The sequence below is a fragment of the Cavia porcellus genome, unplaced genomic scaffold (assembly GCF_034190915.1).
Source record: "Cavia porcellus strain 051 isolate PalLab524CR breed Dunkin Hartley unplaced genomic scaffold, mCavPor4.1 scaffold_23, whole genome shotgun sequence".
NCBI lineage: Eukaryota > Metazoa > Chordata > Mammalia > Rodentia > Caviidae > Cavia > Cavia porcellus.
The window spans coordinates 166599-172598 of record NW_026947506.1 but is presented as its reverse complement, the minus strand read 5'-3'; positions in this window follow the sequence as shown (position 1 = coordinate 172598).

Sequence of the window (6000 nt, the reverse complement as noted above, 5' to 3'; positions counted from 1 at the left end):
CACTGTAGCTGATCAGCAGTGGCTCTGGAAAGTGCTGTCCTGGTAGACAAGGCACACCTGTGAGCGCCGAGGTGCAGGTGTTCTCCATTCTCAAGCTACTAGATAGTGCTCAACTGCTCACCAAAGCAGTGCCCTGAATTCATACTCCTGCCAGCCACGTACAGGAGTGCTGGTCATGGTGTAGCCTGACACTTGGTAATATTACACTACAGTGTTTCTTGCCCATCACAGGAGTGAAATTGTGGTAGTTCTTTTGTTGTTTAATTTGCATGTGAGGTTACACCTTTTCTGTGTTTATTGTATGATGTTTGCTCTTCTGAGAATTGCGTGGTCATTATTTGCTTACATTTGCTATTGATTTGTTTTTCTTTTTCTTATTGACTTTTTAATTGATTTTTTTTTTTGTGTGTTGGGAAATTGTTTGAGCAATGTACTGCCCTTTAACTTAGTCTCTAGCATTTATTGTTTTGCAAAAATTGTATGTTTTATTTTATTTAAGTAAGTTAATTTTGGTGCCACACACCTATAAATCCTAGCACTCAGCAGGCTAAGGCAGGAATATTGCCATGAGTTTGAGGTCAGCCTGGGCTACCAAGTGAGTTCAGGGCCAGCCTGAACTACATAGTGATACCTTGTGTCAACAAAACAAAACACCAAACAAAAAGGAAATCTAAGTTTAAAAAAGTCATTTTTTCATTCATGTTTTGTACTCTTTTGTCTTTTTCATAGATCCATAATCATTATTTATTCTGAAAATCTGCTGAAATAGGTAGTTTGATTTAAGGACCCTCTTTTCAAGTTAATTATCTTCAAATATAGTAAAATTCATACTAACAATTTAAAAATGGTATAAACCATACTTTTATCAGTTATATTGAATAAAAATTCTAGTTTATTATTTATGCATTGGTGATTGTGCTGCCATGGTATTTTAAGTGCTGAAAGTGAACCTATTGCAGTGTAAACATATTAACCTGTTTCTGGCTTTGCCATTATTTTTGGCCCTTTAATCTGCTGATTAGAGGCTGGGAATTTAGCTCAGAGCCATAAGTGCAGATCCTGGTACCGATAAAACAAACAAACAAAAATCTGCTGATTAAAAAATGTCTTCAAGGAGGAAAGGAAAGAGTTTAGGACTCAAGAACTCTTAAGTACAAGTTAGCCAGGAAGATTCACCAGGAGCTGTGTATGTGTGGCCGCTAGGGCTGCCAGGATGACAGTGGTGGGCAGATGCAACTGTGAGTGTCTCCCGTGTGGCCACCCTGGCAGAAGGGGCATCCTAGCTGTTTATTTGCATCAAGCAAACACTTACCTTGAGCCAGGCAAGATGAAGATAACTTGCATTATCTTGATTGCTTTGTAGCTCAGCTGTTATGCTCCATTTTATAAAGACAGAACCAAGCATGTTAGGTATGGAAAGGGCAGGAGAGGAGGTGTTTGGTACATGCTGGGGCTGCTGGGGAGATCTGAGGGCAGAGCAGCAGTGCTAACCTAGGATGTGGGGGGCAGCTCCTGGTGGGAGAGTGGGTGATGGGCACCATGCTAGCTGTGGCTTCGGTTCATGCTGAGTGCTTGTGCTGCAGGTTCTGAGCCCTGTCTGCATGGCCTGCTGTTTTCCCTTCTTCTTGATATCTGATGATTCAGTGGGCATAGTACTTGAGGGCAGGTGCTTCTTATGAACCAAGAGCCAGTGGAAGCAGGCCATACCGAGTGTTTGCTTCATTATCCAGAGATTTGGGAATAGTTCTAGAATATTCAGAATTAAACTTTCTGCACATGAAGGTGTGAAAACTTTTTTCCCCTAAGCCTTGATACCAAAAAGCATCAGAGTAGCTGGTGGTAGATGTGTAAGTAACCACAAATTGCTGACAGCTACTTCTTATAATCTTTAATTGGGCAAAAAAATGGAAATGGCCTTAGCAGGCCATACAGTGTGGGGAAAGAAGAGCTGAGTTTGTGTGGTGCCACCTCCCCAGACAACCCAAAATAGATCACCTAATCTGTGGTCCTCAGCGTCTTCTGTCACTAAATGGGAATAAGACCTGTGTCAGAGTTCATGGTGAGAGCCGAGTGAGGTAACTCTTGAATGAATGACGTTATATACTGCAAGAGGCTCTCTCTGTTAATTAATATGGAAAGTTGGTGCCAGGGAAGCAGTACTAGTGGGAAGCTGCTTTCCACAGAGAAATTTAAAACTCTCTTCCCAAATCAACAAATGAAATGATTGCATAGACACTTCTACATGTGACTCTTTCTTTTGGGGAGGGGTCAACTTTTGTGTATTTTTGGAATCAAAACTTGAATTTTCATTCAGAGATAGTTGTATTCAATTGCCTAAGTATTATGGTTTTTATTTCACTTAAAATACAACCTGCGAGAATCCCAGGAATTCTCTCTGTGCTGTTGAATTTACAGTGAGTTCACTTAGAGAAGGGTATGATATTTTATATCTCTAGAAATTTCATAAAGTCAGTTGAGATCATCTTCTGTTTTGAAAATAAAACTGATTTACTTTGAGTGGCTATGGTCTTCATGATTTTACTTCAAAATGGAAGCTTTGTGTGTATATATGTGTTTAGAGATGCCAAAAGATGCCTACTAGAATTTTGAAACATCTTAGCAGTATTCTAAATGGGAAACTTTAGAGTTTAGAGATTATCACTAATTCCCTGAAGCCATGCTAAATTGCATAGGCTGCATTCTCATTCTGGGATTATGGGTATGTACCACCACACCTGCCTATTCATAATATATTGATTGCTGTGAATTGGCTCAGTATTTTTTGTACCTTAAAAGTTTTACTCTTAGCTAGATGGAAAAGGCCATAGAAAATAGTTTATAATACTCTGCCTCACAATTGAGCTTATACAGTCTTCCTTCCTCACTTCCCCTGAGGTTAGAGATGGTTGAGAGATGAACTGGCCAATCTTATCCTCCTCTTCTATCCCACCCAACTGCATGTTTTTCCCTCTGAATTTACTGGCTAATTCTAAACACACCCATGACGGTTGTTTTTACTTCAGCTCTGTAATGATCATGGGGAATGTACCTGCTTATGTAAGATGAGTAGTGTTTGCTTAGTGATACCTATAACCTTCAGAATATTGCTTGTTTAAGATAGTGTCTTATTTTCTTAAAGTTCCTTGTAGAAATTGCTCTTTTAATCAGAGCTTTGGATTATTTTTTATATTTTTTATCTGTAGAAGAATGTTTACTTTGGATTCTGTTGGAAGATTATTAAATACATCCTTACCACCTGTTGAGCAAGATATTGACTTGCAGGTAGGAGGGAACACTAGTATTTGTGTGGTTGGTTCCTAACTGGATCACCAGGAGCACTTACCTTCCTCCAGGCCACCAGCTCACACCATGGGGCTTGCCTAGTGTGTCCTGGCAGCACACAGTATTTGTGTTCATTATAATTATTGCTCCATTCTGGACTCCGATGTTTACTTAGGCAGAGACTTGGGAGTCACCTCTGGACCCTCCTTTACTTACATCCAATCATGTGTTGAATGCTGCTTTTCCCTTCTGCTTGTGCCATTGCCCTCCAGGGCAGCTTTTGGGTCCATCTCCACAGATATCAGCAGCTAGCTGCATGGTTTCTGTAAACATCTATATCTGATTTTATGCTCCATGAATGCTCCTGTTTTGCTCAGATCTGTTGCTTTATTGTTGTTATTGTCATCACTGGGATGAAGTGTAAACTAATGGGACCTATAGAGCTCTTTACTATCTGGCTGCTCCCTCCTGAGCCTGCATGCATGTTCTTTCTGTTGCCTGGAATAGTGTTTCCCAAGGTCACCTGGCAGCACATAGCTGCCCATTAGGTCTTTTCACTGTGGAGAGCCTACCCTAGGTGTTTCACTCTGGTGAGAGAACGAGTGGGTGAGTGTGAGGTGGGGAATGGGCAGATGCCTGTGGAGCAGGTGTGGAGCCATCCCTTTGTGACTGCTCACCTTTGCTGCCAGCATGGCCATGGTTAAGAACCCCGCCCCCCGAACGGTGGGAAGCTTCCTGTCCACATCTTTCCCAGTAGTATCAATCTGTCTACTGAGTGCCACAGCCAACCTGGCCCTTTGATGTAACTGTAGTTGAATGAGCTTAGGGTTGTTTGTGAAACATCTGTTCTGTTCCATTGATCCTGTCTTTTTTGTGCTAATACCATGCTGTTTTTGTCACTGTAGCTTTGTAGGGTGATGTCAAATCTGGGACTCTGATGCCTCCTGCTTTGCTCTGTTTATCAAGGATTGCTTTTTGCTATCACATGAAGAATGCTCTTAGAATTTTAATTGGGATTACACTGAATCTATGTATCAATTTTGGCCATTTTGACTATGATGGTTCTGCTATCCAAGAACAAGGGATATCTTTCCATTGATATGATGTCCACTCTATTTCCTTTTTCAGAGTTCTGTAATTCTCATTGTAGAGGTCATTCATTTCCTTAATTAATTTCTAAGTATTAAGTATTGATTATTTCCTAAGTATGTGATCTAGGAACTAACCCATTTCTTTTGAATTTCCTGATTTATTGAAATGCAGGTTTATGAAGTAGTTGTTAATTATTTTTTTATTTTGACAATATCCTTTGTGTTTTATCATTTTAATTTCTAGTTGTATTGATTTAAATTTTTTTCTCCTTATTTTGGTTAGATTGGCTAAGGGTTGTCTATTTTCTTTATTAATTTGAAGAGTCACCTCTTTGATTCTTTGTATTTTGTTGTTGTTTTTCTCAATTTCATTGATTTTTTTTTGCTTTGATCTTTATAACTCCTTCCACATACTATCTTTGGATTGTTTTTGTCTTTCTAGGACCTTGAGGTGCATTGTTAAGTTATTTATTTGAGATTAGTCTGTTTTTATGATGTGGGAAGTTGCAGCTATAAATTTTTCTCTTGGGACTGTTTTTGTTGTGTCCCAAAGTTCTGATATTTTGTCTGGCCTTTAGGTTAGTTCTGGAAACTACCTTATTTCTTTCCCAATGTTTTCCATAACTCAGCTTATTAAAGTGTGTAATGATTATAGCTAAATCCTGGAAGCAAGTGGTATACCCATCAATAGATTACTGGATGAAGAAAAAAAATACATATAATGGAATACTACTTGACTATAAAGAATGGCACATTTGAGACATTTGCAGGAAATAAATGTACCTAGAAAGTATACTGCTGAAGGAAATAAGTCAGACACACAAGCTTAAATGCTGTATAGTGTCTCTCATTTGAGTGAAAGTATAAAGAAAATAATAAAGGATAGGTAGAAAGGGACAAGGGGACAAATCGCTTGCAATATACAAGTGGTCCAAGGAAGCAAGAGTGAGGGGTGAGAAGGAAGGGAAGGAGAAATAAAAATAATAAAGATACGTCATGTACAGGATCCTGTCGGCTCCAATTATTGTAAACACTCTATGCCGTAAGATGAGCTAAGACACATAATATCAAGAAGTATGCAAAAATGGGTAGGGGAACCAGAGGAGGAGGGAGAGGGAGAGAGAACGGAAAGCAATAAAAAAAAAAGAAAGAAGCTGTAAAATGTAACCACTCTGCAAGGTGATTATAAACTGCATGAATTGCAAATATGCTAATAAAATTTTTTAAAATTATGAATTATAGGGGCTGGGGATTTAGCTCAGCGGCATAAGTGCCTGCCTTGCAAGCAGGCAGTCGTGAGTTCAATCCCTGGTACCGATAAAAAGGAAAAAGACAAAAAAAAAAAAAAAGGCATTGAAAATTATGAATTATAAAAGAATATACTTATGCCTTTGAATATTTTTCTACATTTACTTTTATCATTGATTTCTAGTTTTATTGTCCTATAATCTGAAAATATGCATGGCATAATTTTAATTCTTTTACCTTTACTTATGCCTGCTTTTTTGGCTAGCATATGATCTATTTTGGAGACAGTTTTATGTGCTCCTGAGAAGAGTGTGCATTCTGTTTATATATATATATAACTCATATATAATAAGATATGTATCTATTAAGTCTATTTGTT